This window comes from Pteropus alecto, unplaced genomic scaffold (assembly GCF_000325575.1).
Source record: "Pteropus alecto unplaced genomic scaffold, ASM32557v1 scaffold155, whole genome shotgun sequence".
NCBI lineage: Eukaryota > Metazoa > Chordata > Mammalia > Chiroptera > Pteropodidae > Pteropus > Pteropus alecto.
Genome location: NW_006438113.1, coordinates 20,887,129 through 20,909,580, shown reverse-complemented (window position 1 = coordinate 20,909,580; position 22,452 = coordinate 20,887,129). Strand labels below are relative to the sequence as shown.

The following is a 22,452-nucleotide window of genomic DNA, read 5'->3' as shown; positions in this document are numbered from 1 at the left end:
GACAACATAATGGCTCAGACACAAAGGGACTGCTAGGGCTCTTTATCAAGACATATTTTTTGTAAGCAATGCATGCTTTTTGGTTAGATTTCTGCTTTTACAGTGAGTTCCAGATCTCCTGGTTAAGCATAACCAGAAGCTCCTAAATATTCATCCACATCATCTGGAGGATTAAGGGCACTGAACCCTATCCACTAGCTCAAATTTTCTCAAATGAAGATAATAATGCCCATATTATATATCCTTGTAAGGCTTTATAGGGCTGTTATGAGTTAAAGGACAATCTTTTTAAAGATTTAAATGATGATACTTATATGAATATAAACATGTTTCAAAAATTTTATGGAAGTTATTAAATTAAGATGTTACAACTAAGTCAAAGAGCAGACACACATATAAGCAATCTGGAATGCTAAAATGAATTAACAGATACTAAATTGGCCTCTTCCAGAAGGGAGATAGATAGGTGGCGTCAACCGAGTCTCCATGAGACAAAAGGTATTTGCCTATCAGTTTTCTGCAACCTATGTTAAAGATAACTTAAGACACACACTTCTAGAGAACTAGATAACTCAGATGAATACAGTAGGCATAATCTAGTATTGCATTGAAAAGACTCCTAGTAGTCTTTTATTAGCCATTACAAGGTCTTTACAATGTTACCTGGGATACACATGAGAAGATCTGTGCAAAAGAGCTTTCTGAATTAAAACATTTAGTTACCAAAAGTTATTTCTCAGAGACATATATTTTTCTATTGATAAAGATGTAGTCACCTACTCTTTTGTCACTACCATAAAAAAAAAAAGTTGTAGCATTAAATGAGACAGTGCACGGGACCTACCAGGTGCTTAACAAATGGCATCTATTTAAAAATGGCAAACATGTACATGTGCAAGCATATATATTCAAAAGGTATCCAAGGCTTTGGCCAGATCTTTTCTTATATTAAATTAGAGGGATGCTATGAAATTTCTATGTCCACAAGGGAGTCAAAAATCCAGTTCCTTCTGGCCTCCCCTTTCTTCCTCCCACCTCTATCATCTCGGTTATCTCTAGGTCTACTAACTGCCTGCCCTAGGCACGGCAGTATAACCAACGGTTACAAACCCCTGATAACAAGAATCTTCGAGGCTAACTAAAATTCTATCTCCAAGGAAAGGTTAGGCATTTGAATCAAGCATCCCAAGTAATTTTAATGATCAGGGAAGTTGGACAAACACTAGATTAGGCAGCATCCTAGAGCCTGGCAATGAAGAGAGTGGTCCACAGAAGAGTGTAAACCATAAAAGCTCATGGCTAAATAAATATGTTTAGCCATGGCAAGCAAGCAAGCAGAGTTGAGATTGGGGGCAACTGATATTTTATGCATGTCAAACTCTTGTGAGGGCATACTCTCAAGGTTGAAGGGGAGAATCATCTCCAAAACATGAAGAGTCCATGATCCTACAGTTCACATGATGAAATAAACCTATTAAGTGAGGTGTTCTCCAATGTAATTGGACACTACAAGCAGAATCAATAATAAAACAAACATTATCTTTGGTCAATTTTTATTCATTTAAAGCATTGGGATGTTCAGCACCAAGACATGTATAATTTAAAAACTTTATTTTCTCTCAAATAATTTTATCTGACATTAATTTCTTTGTAGAAATTGTACCCCAAAGGACAATTCTTACATGGGAAATTGTAGGAGGAATTGGTTAAATCTAAAATTACAGCATAGTTTACATCTGTAAACAGAAGTTTCCCATTTCAAGCCAAAATCTCAGAAGGTTCTATTATAAACATCCATCTTGAAAAGGTTTTATCATTTTTACTTCCAGAAACCATGCAAAAATTTCAAACCAGATTTCCAATTTTAATAACCACAGCTGTCCTCAACAACTCAGCAAATCCATGCAAACATTGTTTATCAATATAACTGCAAGGTACGCTGGGGAAAAACACTACACACACTGTTTCAATAATAGTCAAAAGTTATAGAGTTGGAAAAAAACACTGGTGCCTTTTTCAAGAAAGAGAACATGATATTAAAAGAACTCGACATTAGGCTCCTCTGGAAGGAAGTAAAATACTGAACACTTTCTGAAAGCCTATTGTGTGCCCTGAATTGCAGTGGTTACCAAAATTTGAGACATGAGTTCTGTCCTTGTAATGACAATCCTTTTGTGTGGAGACATATTGGATTTTGTCAACTATCATAGCCAACAAAAAGGGATTTCCCCCCTCCCCTTACAATGTATTTTGGTTCTATCTGTATAAACTTTGTGGATTTGGACAATCATTTAACTTTCTTCAGCCCCATACGCAACATGGGGTGCATAGAATGCAGACATCATTAGTGTTGTGGGGAGCAAATGGGACAATACATTTTGTAAATGATCAAGCACCTCACAAATGCTAGTTACTGTCAGTTCAATTATTCTGCACAGATGTAAAATCTATAACATTATTTGTCTAAAAAGGAACTGGGCCAGACTGCCTGAAGCTGGGTCAAGGAAAAACAGGCCAGACTGATCGAGCTATCTCAGAGGCTGCAGAGAAAGGAGAATTAAATCTTAAAAACCAAAGAGATAAAACAATATGACTTAGCCCAGGTTATCCAGGATTTGTCAGAAACTGATTCCTTGTGACAATCTGAGACAACAAGCCAACCGTGAAAGAATTCCCCATTCTAATGAAATAATTTTCTTTTGTAAATCTTCCTTACTTAAGCAAGTCCTCTCAGTGAAAGCGAGTCCTCAGTGAAATCTCATCCTTCCACATAGTGTGACAGGAAAATTAGAAGGGCTTTTGAAACTCTTAGTTTCCTTGCTTTACAATAGACAGATTTAATCACTTGTTCTCAGAGTGCTGTAAGGTAGGTTCCCTGGAATAATTTCATCCATATTATTGAAACGATGGAATCCATAGTGACTTTAAAGACAGTATCCATCTCAGCTGAGACAGCTATGATATATAACAGTATTCCTAACACCCTGATTCTATACAATGGAGACCCTTTTATTGTGTGTTCCATCAGACAGACATTCTTTGAGTTTTGTGGTGACTCATAAAAATGTCTAAAAAGGACTCAAAGAGTAGTGATTATTCCAGACCATTGTGATAAAACAGCTCTTTAATATGATATGCTTACCCACAAAGAATTTGAAACAAAAAGGCATTGTTATAGGAATATATCATAATCTTTCTAAATAGACTGTCAGGAGACAGATAACCAGCTTTTTTCCAATGCCAAATTAATACTTTTCTTCAACAGATTTCCAAAGAAATTATGTCGATGCAGTGGAAAAGGAAAGAGAGATTTGCAGTGGAGTAGACAAAGACAAATATGAAGAAATAAAGAATGTAGATTGGTAAGGGTGCTATTTGTTGTTTTTGCTTTCTAAGATATATATATGTTCATGAGAAATATGCAAACTGGACAATTAGTGAATATCCTTTTCATGCCAAACTCCAAATCCCACCCAAGAGATAAGTAAGTACTAAAGATTTTGGTGTATTCCTCCACAAATTTCTTTCTGAATAAGTGAATATTTAAGTGTCCATTTCATACACACACATATAACATATGATAATATCTTGCTTTTTTTCACTTAAATAAAGATACTGGAGATTTTTTTTTTTTTTTAAACATGAACCTAGTTTATTTGTTCATTTCTTGCACTGCAAGTACTCCTCGGTGACCTGCTTGGCCTGAGACTCTTTGCCATAGTCCTTAACCAACACACAACTGCAACCAACTACTCCCTGGGGTTTTCTCTGACAGTTTTACAGAGGCCACCCGTTCCCCGAGTTTCCTGTGGTCATCAACCTTAATTAGGTGGATTTGCTGTTCAGCACCATCTTGCCATACACAGGCTCATCACAGTTGGATGCAAGCAGCAAGGATGGGCTTGGTGTTTGTCTAAGGCTTTGGCAGCTTCACAAATTCCACGTGCTAGGCCATCGTGGATGCAGACAGTCTTCAGCACCTCTCATAAGCAGTATTAAATAAAGTCCATTACACCTCCAGCAGCAATGCCTTCCTTGGTCACTGAGGTGGATTAGGGTGGAGCAGAATCTTGAATACACCCAAGCCTCTGCCTCCGTGCTACTCCAGAGTATTGAAGACCTTTTATATAAAGTGCTAGATAGGCAATTACATTTAAAAAAAGAAACTGCAAGAAGCAAATGATATTTAATTTCTAAATCAGTTGCTTTCAGCTCTGAGTGAAAGCTAGACTCATCTGAGGACCATTTAAAATGTTAGTTAGAGAACTACCCCAGACCAGGTATCTGCATTTTTAAAGGATCCCTAGGTAAATGTAATGTTTATCTGTTGCTTAAGTGCTAAAATGATAAGCAGTTAATGATAATCTCTTCGACAAGCTTCCAAAGATCAATGCATACCATACAACCATATGCAGAAGTCTTTTGATTTTAGTAATCCATATTCATTTCAAAAAAGTTAAGAACACAAAAGGGGGGTGTTCAGAAGCACCCACACGCCCACATGAGTTCTTAATAAATACCACCTGAGAAACCAACAAAGCAAAAATAGCATATGAACCTCCCGAAGAGTAAGAACTTGGGAAAATCAGATTTTTCTTCAGAAGATGTTACTGAAAAACTCTCCTCGATTTAAAGTCCTCCTCCATTTAAGCAGACTATCCTCTGGAATTCATCCAAAAGAGAATTTATTGAGCAGCTACTGTGTGCTATGTATGAAGATACAGAGAAAGGAGATAGTCTTTGCACTTCAGAAGGTCACTGTCCAGCACAGTGGTTTCCAAAATGTAATTTGCGTGCTAAACACTTTTTTCAAATGCAAACTAAATGAAAGCTCAATATCTAAGCCTTTACTGAGGAGAGATGCTCTGAGGTGGCAAACAAGATTAGGGCCCAAATTCCTATTGATCTGCCCTACGGGAAGCAGCCAGTCACCCCAGTTACCACCAAATAACTCCAACTGTACTGAATGGCACAGTACAGTACCCTCTAACCTAGTAAATCAATGCCAGTCACCTCAAACTGCAGATTAAAGTCTAAAGCAGTACTCTCCACGATGGGGTACAAAAAATCCACAGGGACACAATTAGAAAATATTAAAGCTCTCTATATATTTATGTTAATAGACTTTAAAAGAGACTATTTTGTGAGTTATATAATGTAAATAATTTATTGGTAGAGTGGTTCATTCATACAATTTATAATTACATATATTACACTGAAATATATGAAACTGCCATTTTGTAAATAAAAATTGATAGACTATGGTTCCACCTAATATGCATAATTAGAAATTATGTGCAATTTCATATGGTTCGACCTGTATATCTGGGTTGCTCAACCTCAGCACTGACATTTTAGGCCAGACAATTCTGCATTTAGTATGTTTACCAGCATCGCTGGCTTCTACCCACTAGATGTCAGCAATATGCCCTCACCAGATGTAACAAACAAAATGCCTCCAGACATTGTCAATTTTTCCCCAAGGAGGCAAAGTCATCCCCTGTTGAGAACCAGTGCTATATATTGAGTGCATGTGCAGATTTTTTACTAATGGCCTAGAGAACAGGAATGGTTTCCATTGACATTTATAACAATACCAAAATGCTAACCCAATACAGACATTTTCATGAGTTTCACATTTGAGCCATCTGTTAAAGATAAGACAGGTTCGTCATCACCACGAATGTCGTGATCTACGACTGAGGATACTCATGATAGCACCATGTTAGGTTCAGAAAGCATGCGAAAAGACTCTTTCACAAGTGAATGCAGAAGCACTTGCTCTTCCAAGTTAAACTGGGGGTAGACAATAAGGGTGAGAGAAAACATAGTTATGAAGGACCAAACACAACAGTCACAGATAGGCCAGACTAGCATGGGTACACTTTTCCCAAGCAAAGGCTTTCAGAAGGCTCTGAACACTGGATCACAAAATGTTCTCAAATGCCCAGTCATAAATACAATGTGAGTCTCATTCAGGAGCCAAAGGACTGTCTTCCCAGATGTACACAGTGGAAGAGGCTGTTAGTCACAAACTGATCTTGCATGTACCACCCCCACACACTGATATTTAATCAATACAATTTACTTTGAAAAATTAAGATTGATGCTATATAGGCTCATGTGTACATACTCCAGGGTATGTACGTATATACACACAGTACTGAGCTTACTTCCCTCCTATCAAAAGCAAAAATAGCAAAGTTCAAACACACGTTCGTTTACTCATGTGATCTGAAGGTACATTCATTCTTGAAGAAAAAAACATGCCTTAAAAACATCAGTTAAACAGCTTTTAATCATTAATTAGTTTCTCTTGGTTCCCATTAAGCATTGGTATATATAAGATGTGACAATATAGCATCAACATCTACACAAATACCAGCCTGTTACTTTCTGAACAATTTACAAATAAAGATATGTGACAGACATCTTTGAAGTACTTACTTAAAAGTTTCAGAATTTGCTTTCTTTCTCAGGCACTAATATTTTTGGGTATTGAGTGGGAGGAAGTGTGGGAAGGAGGGAATTCTCAAAAGGAACTGAATAAAAGCTGGCATTAAATGGGAGCTGGGATTCCCCCATCCCACTTCCTTGCCTCTGAAGAAGAAAACAAAACTTGAATCACAAGAAAGACTGCCCCTGACCTGACCCCTTGGTGCAGACCAACCTTTGCCCGAGTCCTGCCATCCGGCCCCAACCCCTGAGACAGAAGCCAACCTTGGTGCCCAGACAATGGCTTCTGTTGGCTAGATCCTTAGAAGATGATGACTCAAAAGGAGATGTAAGGATCTTCCTATTTAAGTTAGATCATGAAAGAAAGCTCATAAAATATTCCTTTGTTCTTTAAAAAATATTTTAGCTTCCAGAGTTCCAGTTATTTAAGCAGTATTATGACTGCCCAATATATGTGAATAATCAAGGAACCACACTTTAATTAGAAATAACCTTAACTATAGAAACTACTGCAGGCTAGGCACTGTTTTAAATACTTTATGTGTGTAAATTCCTTTAATCCTCAATTCCGTTAATACACACATACACCCTCTATGAGGTAGGTGCAATTTTACCCCCAGCATGTAAGGCAAAGTGCAGAACAGAGAGTGAGCTCCTCCTTAATATTTGTGTCATAGGTGCCTCAATCACCTCACTGAGGAAGCTGCAGAAGCCACAAAAATTGGGAGTGCTAGGTCTGGGATTTGAACCCCCAAAGTTTTAGGCATGCCATTATACTGAGGATAATCTTGAGGGAAAGCATGGGGTGCTGGAGTTAATAAGTGAGTTAACACCTTACATCCACTATTTACTAGCTGTAAACTCTAATTTCTCTGAGCCAGATGCTACTTCTGTGAAAAAAACATAATATCTACCAAAGTGTTGCCTCTTGACAATTGAGTTTGAGAAAATGTTAGTCAAAAGGCCTGCTCCAAAGGTGAACATAATAAATATTATTCTCTATCCTGCCTTACCCACTAGAACTCATTTAATATTTTAATGGCAATTTTTAAAAATTATATTTTTACTGACCAAAACTAAACTTTGCTCTTGTTTACCTAAAATCAATGAGATTATAATTACTGGGCAATGCCAGAAAGTGATCTCTTCAGGAGCTAAAGGAAACTATAAAGAATTCGCTCAAACATGAGGTTTCTGGACTTTGGATACATGCTCTTTGGTTTATTTGTAGAGTTCATGACTGGAAATAAATTATGCCCATCAGTAAGAGGCTGTATAAAAAGATTATGGGACAATCACAAAATGGGCACTACATACACAGCCTCATATAACCTGAGAGCCCTCTGCGTACTGAAATGGAAAGATTCATACAATAAAATAGGTGAAAAAAGCAAGAGATAGAGTAGTGAATGCTAGCATTTTAATTAAAAAGAGGTTCAGTTTGTGTACATTTATGTATATATGCCCATGTCAACATAAATATCTCAGGAAAGATACACCTACTAGATACATCTACTAGTAATATTAGTTGCCTCTGGTGAGGAAAAATCTGTGGCTGTGGGCTAAAAGAAGGATACTTCAGAATATATCCTTTTATATTTTTAAAATCTTTATGTGATATATTAGCTATTTCGAAAAATAAGAGAAATAAAAATAGAAGACTGAGAGGAGATTATTACAACTTATGGTGAGCTCATGTAAGTAAAGTATGACATCTATTTGGGAGCTCAAAAGTTATTATTGCAGCATTCTGGATCAGTGCTGAGGTCCAAAAACCAGCATCACTAAGAGGCCTGTTAGAAAAGACAATTATTGGTCCCAACCCAGACCTACTAAAGAGGGATCTCTGGTACTGGGGACAGGAATGTGTTTAAAGAAGCCCTCCAGGAGATTCAAATGCTCACTCACAGGCACAGGTCTAGATCAGTGATTCACACACACTTGGCGGACTGGCTGTAGACACACCTGGAGAGTTTATCTAAAACAGGTTCCTGGGCCCCATCTTAGACTGAATTACAATATCCTGAATGAAACACAGGAATGTGTATTGTTTAAAAACCTGAATCTGACACACAGCCAGAGTTTAAGAATCACTTCCTGAAACTAAAGTCGGCTGTGATCAATACAGAAGTTTTACTGAGATTAATTTGCATATGCAGTCTCAAAAGGCCCAGTTCTAGGCCCACTTCTTACAGTTACACTCCAGTGGGGTATATGTGTGGTAATAATTCTCTGCACAGTGAATCTCAAACTGTATCACCAGAGAGACCTGGAGGGCTTGTTAAAACACAAACTGCATTATCCCAAGTGCAGAGTTTCTCATTCAGTGGAAAGGGGAAAGAGGAGCTGATAATTTGCATTTCTAACTAGTTCCAGGGGATATTGCTGCTGATGTTGGTCTGAGAACTTTAAGAACCACTTTTCTCCCCAGTCTGCCAGTTCTCAACCAGGATGCTAAAGGCCCTTTTCAAGCATGCTCCCAAATATGCTTGGGAGATGCAAAATTGTATGGGTATAGGTGTGAGACAGAACTTTGAGCTGAGCAGGTTGTGCTGTGCAATGTTAGTAGGGTACACCTGATGAAGATAATTAATAAGAGCTACATTAACAAGTATCCCCAGGAGTCTGTGAGAAGTCTAGTCAGGGATGCAAGCAGTTCTCATACAGCCAAAAAGTCCTAAAATAGAGTATAACATACAGGAGTGCAATTTCCCTTAAGATGTTCCTCCAGCGTTTATATGTGAAATTCATCCTTGAACTCTAAAGGCTGGGAACCACTGCTCTCATCAGCACAGTTCCTGCCTGTCCTGTCCAGTGACCTTGCAGTCCAATCTGGGGATGGCACCAGGCTCTGGGTCACATAGATGCTCCCTGGGTATGTAAATAAAGGAGTGACTAAGATCTATAGCATTTATGATGCAACTTTTGAGTTGAACTGGAAAATCCCACCATTTTACAGTGAGGAAGCTAAAACCACAGCAGATAAGGTGCTCAGCAGCTGCCCAGGGGCCAAGACCCCATTTCTCCTCCAGGGTGGGGGCCTCCAGGCTCCTCATGCTGGGCTCTCTGCAGCTCAGCTTAGGTGCCCCTCCTTGTCTCATCCACTCAAACACTCTCACATATATCAATAAGTGCTTCTCTGGAGCAAAATATAAAGCTAGAGGATATCATGGTTTAGTAACATTATAGGAGGTGGAGTTAAAAAGAAGAAATTTCTGTAGGTTCTGGGAGAAGAATCACTGACACTGGAAAAAGCAACCGGGAGTGGGGGGTGAGGGGCGAACAAAGTGCAGATAAAACTGAATTCACTTCTGACCCCATTATTTGTAACACTTGTTATTTTTCATGTCTTGGGCTGAATTATATTTAGGAAATGATTGTTTTGTGTTCCAAAGGCAAATTTATAATATAAAAATATTAGCAGGTAGAGGAGAAAATTGGAGAGGAGCGACAAGATTGCCCTCGGGCCCCGTTGCACCATTCGACTTTTATTTATCTAATTAAGAATTAGATTTTTAATTCTTAAGAATTAATTAAAAGACTTAATTAAAAATTACTCTATCATCCATTCAAATATCAGCAAGATTTCTTCTTGTAATATAGTAACACTGGATATATGAAAATACTTAATAAGAAATTAATAAGAGTTTTTGTTTCTGTTGTTATATACTTCAAGCCTCATTCAAGTTGGTTCCTTTCCTCAACTTCTCTTTCTTGCCCTGGCCCATCTGAGATTTCACAACCCTATCACTAAGGAAGTGATTCTCAGGAGGGCTATATTACAATCTCCAGTTGGTAAGAATCACAGCTCTAATATTCCAAAATAGTAATGATTACAATAGAACACTGATATGTATAACTGGAAGAGTGAGAGACATCTGTGGCTCCCCAAATTCATGGATCCCTATGCATGTAATTTCCTCCATACGTATAAGTAACAAAGAATACAGGACAATTACAATGCAATAGGCAATAGACCCTGAGTGGATGTTTGGACTGGCTCACCAAGTCACTTGTTACTGCACAGCAGTCTTCCAGAACTCCAAACACATTCATGTCTTAACAAAATTACAGATGACTCTGGATCACTTGGAAAATGCTGGGACTATGCTGTTAAATTTGCAAAGATCAAGGGTCAACTATACAATGAAGGATAAATGGTTCTTTTAAATTGCAATAACAAATCAAAGAAGTCTTCAAAATATATACTTTTTTTCTACTTGAAATTAGTTTCAAGAGTCCTATGGATAAAATATAGAAGCACTCCAGAAAAATAATATATCTCATTATAGTAGTAGGTCAGGGCACTTAATTTGCAACAACCTAAATGTCCTCCAAGGTATATACAGAGTTTTCATTTCTCAGAAGCTTGTCAGTTACATCTGAGACTGTGATTTAAAAAAAAAAAAAAATTTCTAAATTACAGGTATCAGTATATACGAGAAAACTGTAATTAGTCTAAAATCATAGCCATAGACCAGCCGTAACGGTTAAAATGGCAACTTTGTCTTCAAGTATGAGGAAAATACATGTGTCTTATTATTGCAATTGGTGAACTACTGGCTTGTGACAAAAGTCCCAATGCTGTAGGATGGAAAATACTTCCCTAGCCTTCCAGCAAGGAACAAACTCAAGAAAAGAACCCCAGCAGGATCAGCCAGTGTCAGTCAGCCTCCACTGTTAAGCCTTCACAGATCCTCAAAACCAAACCCAGTTTCATCACAGCTGGGTAAATATCCACACAACTGCTGGAGACTAGCTGTGCTCGCTAGGGCTGGGGTGGCAGAGCTGCTACCTGGGACACATTTTTCTTTTTGTCAAACCACTGAGCATTACCACTAGGAATACAGGCTGGTGACCTTAAATCAAAACATGAGTAGTTTTAAAAACAACAAAACGTTTGTTGAAGTCTGATATTTGCAGTTTTACAATCACTTAGTATCAGTGAGCTTTTAGATTTAGCCCAGATATTAAATTAATAGACTATGTGAGCCAAATCCAGACTGGGAAATTCTTTACTTTTCATTTCTCTAGTTAATCAGCAATAGAAGACAATAGGTCTTTCGAAATTTCTGATGCAGTGATGTCCACCCACATTTGTCCTGTGTGGGTACAGGCTCCCTTTACTCTAGAAGGCTCTGAAAGCCCCTTTATCTGAGGAGACCATCATTATTTTCCCTTTGAATCCTAAATTGCAAATAGTAATTAGCTACATGTAGTAGAATAACATGACAAGGAAGCTTTTTTGTTATAAGAAAAGTATCTATCCTCTGCATAACAGTAATAAAGAGAAGGGAGCATTATTTCTTAGTTTGATGTTGATCTGACTTCAGTTAGAGCTGAGTGGAGCCTGCTCTAGACCATGCATTCTCAGTGAGGCGATACTGGCCCCCACAGAGAAAATACTGGTTCTTGTGGGTGGGATGTGAAACAATCTTAGATATTACACATTATTTTTGTATATAAAGCACAGATATACATACAATATGTAAAGAGATATACAGTATATCTATCATATTAAAATTTCATGGGTGGGGCGATTAGGGAAAAAAAATACCTAAAGAGGCTGCTTAGGTGGACAACAATGAAATAATAGCTGAGAAACACTGCTCCAGATATTGGCAAAGCAATTGTTTGAAACCTCTGGCCAAAACAATTACAATTATTATTTTGGAAATAACAATTTGTTGTTTAAATTTAAGCTTTTGATAATAGTTAAATTATTGCCTTTTTGAAGATAGCCACTGTGAGTTGGAAAAAAAGAAAAGTAGAAACTCATTCTATATGGTTACAAATATTCTACGAAATGCTTTGATCTTGTTAGGAATGACTGAAAACTACTTTTACCAGTTGATCGTGTCATTTTTCAGGAATTCATAAACTATCTGTCTTATTAAACCTATCATAAAATATATGTAATTATCTTCTGTCAAAATCCTAATCAGTTTTAAAATTGCTGATGAAAAATTTAACAAACTTTTTTTAAAGATATAATACTCTGCATCTCTTTTGTTAAATTCCAGAAAGCTTGTTTTGCAAAAAAAAATGCCCAAATTTTAAAAGTATGCATGAAAAATTAAACATGCTATGTACTGTTACAGTGATGTAATAGGAAAAAATGAGACAAATGCCACCTGCAACTCGTCTGCTTTTCCCCCTAAAAATGTTTGCAAAAATGTTTGCAAAATTAATAATAGGGTAAGTTTCAAAAATATTTCACATTCAAGGAGATATTCTTTTTCGAATATTCTAAAACATACCCAAAATAAGTTTATGCAAAAATTCCCTTTTCATGCCACTTTTAAAAAAGATGAATTATATAAACAACAGAAAATGGCCACTCCTGCCATTAAAAGGCAGAGTAAGCAGGAAACTTTCAATTAGTTAACTGTGGGTCGGTCAATTGATGACAAAGACTTCCACAAGTGACTCCGTCTCATCTCTAATGACAAATCATGTCTCTTTCCTTCCAATTCCTTCTTCTTGAAGTAATAGTGCATCTGAGAATTAAAGAGCTAAGAAGACAGATCTGCTAGCCATAAAAACTTCTAATTTGATTTATGCAAGAATAAATCATGCTCACAAAAAGGGACTGGCACTGTTCTAAATTAAAGTAATCCCAATAATTATAATCAAAGTTCTTCAGCTGGCTGAAACAAAGCCAGCAGAAGCATTAACCTAAATGTCTGCTTCAGCAAGAGCCAGAAAATGCTAATGTTGACATTCGGCTTCAAGAAAAATTATACAGGAAAAAAAAAAAAAAACAGCTCACAAAAAAATCACATATCAGTGGAAAGACTAGTAAGAAATGAAAATCTGGGGAAAAGATTTTAAATTCCACATTTAACTAAACAAGAGTTTTGTTTTCATTAGGAGACTGTCATTTTGTAGAATGAAAATGGTTATCTTATTTTCTGAAATGGCACTGTTAGAGTTATTCAGCTTTTTAATGGTTGAGATAAGATTTGAGGGGAAAAATAAAAAGTCATATGTTAAACAGATCAGCAATTTAATGTGATGTGAATCTAGTTTTTGATTTTTCATTTATTTCTTGAATACACTAATTATTTGAAGATTATAATATAAAAGTAAAAGACAACAGTGGAGATCATCTTCAATTGAGAACTTCAAGCCATGACATGGGTATTTCAGGCACAGAAAACAGAGGAAGTGATGGCCTTTGAGTAAAATTTCTACCATATAAACCACCAAATTAATTAGCCACTCTTAATATGTACTATTGTATTATATTCATAATATTCCAAGCCAGTGGCCCAAATGAGAAGTTTGCTTTTGAAATTTACAGAAGAAAAAGGAAATCAATATATGTTACGGAAAGAAAGTGTACTTATGACTATCTATATTATGAAAATAAAGTATTGCTCAAATGAAATAAATAATACTGAGCAGCCTTATTTCACAGGAATAAAAAAATTCATATCTGATTTTTAAAAATATGATGAAATTATAATTTCATTAGCCATATGATATAACTTCAAATAAAATCTGAATTGTAAGCCACACTTAACATCATGGAACAAACAAGGTGACATTTCATTTTCTTTCGTGTCACCATTTCATTCGTGTACGATGACTAAGATGCTTCTATAATGTGTGATTCATGATGAGTCATTCTTATAAAGGAATTTTAAATGGATTAACGTAATGAATAAAACTTAAACTTTTAAAAATAAAAGTAAGGAATCTGAGAACATCAAAAATACTTTCAGATAAATGCCATTTCATTCTGAGCTGGGCAAACATGGTTATACTTAATTTTGTGTTATACTTCAAGCATGAGGCCACCAACCATGGTTTCATATTTGGGTTGGGTCACATGTCCTTTGACAGTTGTTTTTAGAAGTAGAGTAGATATTTCAGGATGATGATTGAAATTGAGAAAGGCAAATAAAAGGAACAGTGGTGAGCAACAATAACAGATAAGAATTCCAAATTAAAGCAACCTATTATCTACCGCTTAAGAAAAATCTTGTACACAAGACAAAAGTCTTGTCCTAATGTCTAGCATACAAAATTCTTACTGGCCAGCACTTCACAGTTATGTGTTTGTCAGCAGGTTTTATGCCACAGTACAATATCTTTTCTTTCATTGGAAGAGGAAATCATTACTCGTGTTAGTTCTCTATGCCTGGAATACTCGCCTTCTGGCCTCTTAATTGTCTCTTATAAGCCTATGTCTTCATCTAAGCCTTTTGCTTTAATCACTCTGTTTGGAAGTTTGTTGTTATTCAGTCATTCATTTATTTAGTCAATCAACAAATAACCGCATAGTCTATTCTATATGCTAGAATAGACTATGCAAACAAAATCTGCTAGACACTGGGGTCAGATAAGAAGAAGGAATGTTCATACGCGTTTAACATATTGGTGTGGTTCTGCAGTTATTTTTTTTAATGTAACCTTTCCTTCTGCACTGATAACTTTCATAATCAGGGACTATCTCATTCCATATAAAAAGTAGCAAATATAGATTTACTGCTGGATGAGATATATAACTAGAGTATCCATTAAAACTACCTTTACCCTTTCTCAAAAGAAGAGATGTTTAAAATTATAATCTGTGTCATAGTCATTGAAACAGTGATTTCTAATAAAAACATTTAACATATGCATTTCCATTTGGTGTTTATTGTTGGTTTCATATATTTAGCCGACACAAGTTATATCCACAAAGTTCCTTTTATACACACAGTAATCTCTCTGTTAACAGTGAGCAAAAGAATAGCGGCAAAAGCTAAGTGAAGGAGGATGCCAGTATTAAATTTGTTCTCTGGTAATACATCTTCAGAGATCCATAACCAGGAGAAGCATAAAATAGGTAATCAGTACCAACATGAAACTAACACTTTACAATTGAAATGTAGCGATTATGTTAACACTTAAAATAGAAATTTATAAAAATATGACTCTTACTATTAGAAATTTCATGTATATAAAATGAATCCACAGGAATTTTTTCGTAAAAAGGTATATGCTATAATATCACTTTTTTTTTTTGACAGGATTCCTTGCTTTGCCTCTTTAAGAAATGGCACTTTTAGGTCATTCCTTGTTAACTCCAAATAATTAGTCCTAGGAGCTAGGAATTATTGAGATTAACCCTAACATAGGGATCAGAAGACCTGGGTTCAAGAGTGAGATCCATTAACTACTAGGTGTTTGGCTTTAAACAAAGTGTGCACGACTCCAGCATCTTACTAAATGCTTCTACCAAACAAAATGATACCTGACTTCTTCATCCAGTATGGCTGCTGTGAAAATTAAATCAATAAAACTGTAAGCAGTTGGAAGCTAGCAAACCCTACTTAAAACAGGAGATAGTGAAATATGTGGTTCTCCAAAGATAGTCAAATGCAAGTACAGAAGAAAACAGCTTTCAGAGAACCTAAAATGCTCAATTTGACTAGCTATTAAAAATTTCCAAAGGACAGCCTCTGCAAGATACAGGAGTGTCTTAAGTCTGTCCATCTGTGTCTTCATTCAACATGCATTTATTAAGTGCCCCGGGATAGCAATGAATAAAATGAATATGTTCCCTTATCCCACGAAGTTAATATTCTAATGGGAGAAAAAGACAAAAAAAGGAGCTCAATATCAAGTGCCATGAAAAAGTAATGCATAATCATAAGAGGGAAAGTCATGGGCAAAGGGCATATTTTGGGTGTGTAAGAAAGTGCTCTAAGACAGAAACACCTGAGAAAAAAGATGTTCGGGTGTGCTGACACTCCTTCATCTTAATTCCCTATCCCAGGGGTGGACACATGACTAAGCCAAACAATAAAATATTTTGTCCTAGAAATTTGGAATTAGGACTCCAAGACTATTTATTATCTCTTAAAGTGCTTGGACCAGGCAGTGTTATAAAGATGGCCTAAAGTGGCTTGTTTCTGTTTGCTTCATTGATTATCCAAAGAATGAAGGAATTGAGCATAAGTAGAGATGAGGAATCACATGGTCCTGGGGAGATGGAGTGATCTCAGTTCTACACAGCTTTCCAGTTCCTGTTTCTAGTCTCTTTCGAGGTACAGCTGTATTTTAATCCCGTGGAGCCCATAAGATCCATCTGGAGCTTTCAGATAATTTCCTTTCTTTTGCTTGAAATGATCCGAATAGGTTTATCTTTCTAAAACATGATTACTACAACTGGGTTAAACTGCTACCCTAGCTCCATCTAGAAGCACATTTAGAATCCATTTATCAAATTAATCCTAAACACTGTCAGCTAAGAGGAAGCATGGTACGGTGGAAAAGGTACATGGAATGGAGAGGTGATGACACTGAGTCAAATGGACAGCATGGTGAGAACTCCACAAAGAAACACAAAGGACAGCTTAGAATTTCTCTAAGACTCGGGATATTGAGCATACGCCTGCATCATGGCACCTTGAATGGAGAGTTGACAGGACCTATCAGCAATGTGGCCTTTGGCCTTTTGGTTTCCTAAAATAACTCTGCCTTTGAAAAACCTGTCATGATAGCACCAATCTACTTAAAGTCTTCAGTTTTTAATGTTCATAACAAAATTTTACTCCAACCATATTACATAAATATTTGCATGAGTATGCATTCTTACATGTACAAGGATATTTACTGCAGCAGCTCTAATAGTGAAAAAATTGGGATTAACATAAAAATACATCAAAAGGCAATTGGTTTACTAAACTATGATATAGTCATAAGGAAACATAATAATTAAAAAGTAATTAGGTATTAATTACTACACGTATTGACATTCAATGATGATCAAAGTATAATGGCAAACGGAAAAAAGAAAGCTTCAGGAAAGAACATACAGTATTAACCTTGGTTCAAAAATAAGCATATGTCTATATGTACAGTTATACGTGTGATCAGAATATGCAAAGAAAAATCTGTCGGGCTCTCCTTCAAACTCTTCATTGAGGAGACTGCATCAGATTGGGATTGAAGGGAGATCTTCATTTTCTGATTTGTCATTTTCTACACTGTTAACATTTCTCACAAGTATGTATCACTCTTCTAATCAGTGAACCAGTAAAGGTATTACACTCAAACCATGCCTGTGCAGATAATAAAAGATATGTTCAACTATATGAAAACTGTAAGCAAACTCAGATTTAGAAATGTGAAGAAATGTAATTTTTTTTCTTTCTCTTTTTTTAACTGCACTAGTCCTGTAAAGAAAGAACCTTGTCGTTTTACATCTTGCTCACAGAAGACAGCACTTTTAGAAAGGCACAAAGTACTGATCGTACTAAAAATAACCCCCCATATCACCACGGCACCCAGCTTTCACTTAACTCCCTTTGCTATAAATATCTTAAGAATAACACCCTTACTCTCTAGAGTACTCTTAACCATGTGGCTGGAGAGGAAGTCACACTACTTTCTAGGCTAGAATATGGCTTTGGCAAAGGAGGGAGCTCCTTTGGGGAAGGAAAAATAGGGTTGTCATAGCACCGTGACAGGCTTTCCCCAGAAAGCTAAATTGGGAGATCACTGTACTTAGGTTAAAAATAAAGCAGTCTCTTCTTCAGAAACAGGTGACTGGAGTTTTGCCTTATTCGTGAGGATGCTTTTATCTGGCACAGCAGGCAAAGCTCCTTGCAGGAGCCTTCCATTTGTGAGCATGCAACACAAAATCCACTGCCTTGGACTGAGATGCATAGATTAGTGTGTTCTTCATTTGTAAACACATGTGTAGTTTATTTAGGAATATGATAACTGTGCCAAGACACATCCTCTCACTTCCCCTCATACTTGTGAACAACACACACCAATTACTAAATGTTTGGCTGGAATTTAAAAAATTTTTCTGTCCTCCCCTTCCTGTGAATTTTGGACTCATTTGATGGTGCTTAGAAAAAAAAATACAAGAGTCCGCATCCCCACCAATTGTCTGGTTCTTTTATTGTACCTGAGGTCCATGTCACAGTTACAACAGAAATTTATCCCAAAATCCTACCTTAATCCTCACTTACTCTGGGGAGAGCATTCTCTTAAATATACCAGTCACAACATGGAAAAACGCTAAGAATGTTTGTAGTGGCTGTATTCTATCTTGCAGGCAATATTTTTTTTAATATGATAAATCCTGAAGCTTTCTTAAATTACAAAATGCCTCACAGCAAGTGTGGATATAAAGAAGGGGAAAAAGAAACCCAGAGCCATTTTATCTATAAAGTTCATTATTATTTCAGGACACCAAGGGTAATAGAATGCATGTTCCTTCATTCTGTCCTTAACTAGTCTTTGTGGGGGGCAAATTAAAATAATTAGATGACTAGAGAATAAAACTGTTAAGAGAACATTTGTCTTTTCAACCTTTGAAATCTCACCTTTTTGAAGGTTAAGGTTCACATTCTTTCACTGGGTCATTCCTTCAAGCAGTTGAGGGCCCACTCAGGCCAGGCTGAGGTTTGAAACATTACATTCTCTTTTACTGATGTTAACGGGATTTAAAACAATGGAAGCCAAAAAATGTAGAGGTAATTTGTACCCCATATGCCCAACATGATTCGGCCCTCAGTATGACCTTCTTAGCTATTACTGAAACTTTAGCCAATGAGTAATCCTTATAGTAAAAGAGTTATAACAAATCTTTTTTAAATGTCCTGTTTTAAATAGTTCATGAGGAACCATGCTATTTATATAAAGTCTTGTGAAACTAAAAAATGCAAATGTAACTACAGTGACGCACATTTTTCACCTTTCATATTGACAAAATCTGACAACACCTGTGATGACAAGGCTAGGAGAAACAGGAACCACCATACTTTATTGATAGGAAAATGTGGGATAAAACGAGAGATATCCGGGGAGGTGGAGGAATCTGGCAATATCTCTAAGTTGACAACATACATGTATCTTTTGCTCCCAGAATTCCATTTCTAGGAATGTATTCCACAGACACATTGACACATGTGTGCAAATATAAATGTGCAAGATATTTACCGCAGCATTATTTGTAAAAGCTGAAGATTCAATTTCAGCCAAATGTCCATCAGTAGGTGAAGAGCTCAAGTATTTGAAGTATGAAACTTCCATCTTATGAATGACATGAGCTGTAGCAAAGAACAAGGTATCTCTGTGTGGAAAATATCAGGGTCCAGGCAAAAAATATAGACAGACAGATAGATATATTTGAGTATATACAAAGAGTGTCTCTGGAAGGAAACTGCTAATAGTGACTGTCTATTGGGAGAGAAATAGCCTTATCACTGTGAATGTACCCATTATTAATACATTTAGGATTTTCGCATCATCTACAAGTATTACTTATTCTTAAATGTTTTCTTTAAATAAATCTCATAAAATTTTATCTAAAACTTCCAATTGCTAATGCAACAGTTTTCAGTTGTTAATTAACTGTTAAATACAAATTCGATTTTCTCACAATGCCTACTTTCTAACACCTTTCAGTAAAACTATAAAATCCTTCGAAGTTCAGTTCAAATCCCAGCTCCAGCATGTAGCTTTCGTTGGCCACTCTGCCCAGACTCAATTCTCATCTCTAAACTTCTACAGGACATAGAATCTACGCCTCCATTATGCTTTATATGCTGCTAGCTTTGTTGTTATTGTTGCTTAACTTCCCTTCCTCTTAATAAGAATGGACACTCCTTGAGAGAAAAGAAGATAGGGTAGGGGAGAAGGCTTTGTCTATACTTCTCTCTATGGCTGCTACAGTGGAAAACATACAGTAGACTCTAGATATATGCCAGCTGTATGCCCTCCAGTTTATAGAAAGCAAACTGTATTGGGTAAAAGGCAATATCCGAAAGGCATCTCAGAGAATGGGGCAAGCATCAATAAATATGCACATACACTTTATCCTAAGAGCTCACACAATGTGTCCTGGCATGAAAGAACATTAGTCTTGTAATATTTTACTCTTTTGGGGATATTAACCTTTAAATCAATAGACTAGCTGATTTCAATGCTGTTATATTAGAATTTAAAATCAGAATATCTTCATAATTTCTGAGAGGGAAATTAGAATAATGAAATGATGATTATTAAATTCTAAATGTATAAACTAAGAATATAACATTCTCATTTGCCACACTTGCTACATTTCTGCTTCTTTCAGGATTTCAGTTGAAATATTGCTTTTCATTTTTCTCTCATATTTAATCACCATTAATAATCTTCAACTCTGACAGGTTAACAAATTCTTCCTTTAAAAAATAATGACTTTGCACTGAACTTCAAGTTATCTTTAAATGGCAGTTATATATATGAAAATATTATTAGACAACTCACTCTAAAGTGACAAAGATTTTAATCTAAAACAACGCATGCAAATAACAAAATATTGTACAATAAATACACTCTAGCCATTTTTCTCATTTATAAGGCTATCTTGATCATTTTGTTTGTCTTAATCTATAGTACTGCTTAATCTAGGACATTTGAAGAAGGCTGAATATTCATTACAGATGTACAAAGTTCCATAATGCTTTGTCTTAACAAATAATATTTTAACACAGATCCATTTACAGTCCTCAAGGAATTCAGTGGTAGATGTGGGATTATCTGATTTTTCTAGTGTTTTCAGCATTATAGAGAGCAGACAGTATTTTTGAAAATGAAAGGAACTGCCATGTTAGTTTGGCTAAGATTGTCCTTTCTTGATTCTTTTCCAGAAAGTTCTCTTAATTTACCTAAAAATACCTATGCTTTAAATAAAAATTAACCATAATCATTGTATAAAAGATACATAAAATAAGAAAACCAGTATCATGATCAACAGTGATGGTATTAGGGTAGGAAAAAGAGTAGAGTGTAAAGGAAAGCTATGAGTGCTACAAAGATGATCAGCAAGGTCAGATGGGACTAAGATGGAGAGAAGAGATGGAAACTAAGTGATACAAGGAAGGGACCTATGTCATAGGAAAGAATAGAAACGTGAGATAAGAGAACTAGCAGCATCAGAAACCATCAGCCCAGGGACAGCAATTTCATCTTGCGTTCCAGATATGGGTCTTGAGAGAGAATACTGGTGTCTTTAATTGAACTTCGTGTTTTTTGAAGTGCTTCTAAAACGGAAGCTCTGTGGTTCTAAGTCAGATGAAGAAGAAAAATAGTTCTAGGTTACCAGGATTCCAGTCAGTTTTGTGCTAGCAAGTGTTACAGACCTTGGTTACAAAACCTAAAAAAACAAAAATGCAAGAAGCCTTTAAGGCTACAAATATGATAGCAAGGAATGTTCTCATGAGTAAGATTTTCAAGAGATTGGAAGGAACACTAGATTTAGCCTAAAGCATTCATCAAGTCACATAAAGGATATTGTGCCTCAGCACAAACTCACAAGTTCAAAGATCAGGACAGACACAGAGAGAGCTCTATTAATTAAGAAGTGGGTGTACAATATTTAGACTTCTTTTTATTAGGGACATTGTACAATAGTAATATCACCTCATTTATGTCATTAAAGTCATACAGTTGGCACAATCCTAGGTCTGTGCTATTATCCACTTATAAGATGAAGCTATAACGAGTTTTCATAAAGAGGTCTCAGGCTAGAGAGACTGAGAAAGAACAGGTTCTGCAAACCAGCATGCTACGCCTTGTGATGTCTTCCAGAAAACAAGGCTCCCCTGCAGAAGGCAAAATGTATAACAGATAGGATAACTAACATTTTAATAGTTTTTTATAATTTATATAATACTTCCACATTCATAATTTGTTACCATGCAATATTATTGCAATTCTTAATTCCATTAGTATCCCTCTGCAAGCAATTTTACTTCTCTAAAGTGTCTCTCTGAATGTAAGAGGATCCACAGAAATGACCACCCATTTACAAATGTAAAGCAAATACAAGGAGCTTTATGTACCTTCAGGGTAAACTGTCATATTCTAGAATATTCTGTACTGACTGTGACTTAGCAATGACTAACATTCTATTCCATTCAGTTGCCTATTTTTTCATGCATATCTTCATTTCCTTCAGACACTTGACCTCTCCTATAAGAAGCAACTGAGCTTAAT

The 22,452-nt window shown here is 36.2% G+C and overlaps 1 protein-coding gene and 1 pseudogene across 2 annotated transcripts in view; both read right to left on the bottom strand.

Annotated features, from left to right (window-relative positions):
- Positions 1-22,452, bottom strand: part of ANK3 (ankyrin 3) — a 556,993-nt gene that overhangs the window by 403,155 nt on the left and 131,386 nt on the right. The gene's annotated exons all lie outside the window — the stretch shown is intronic.
- Positions 3,661-22,452, bottom strand: part of LOC107195898 — a 36,967-nt pseudogene continuing 18,175 nt past the window's right edge.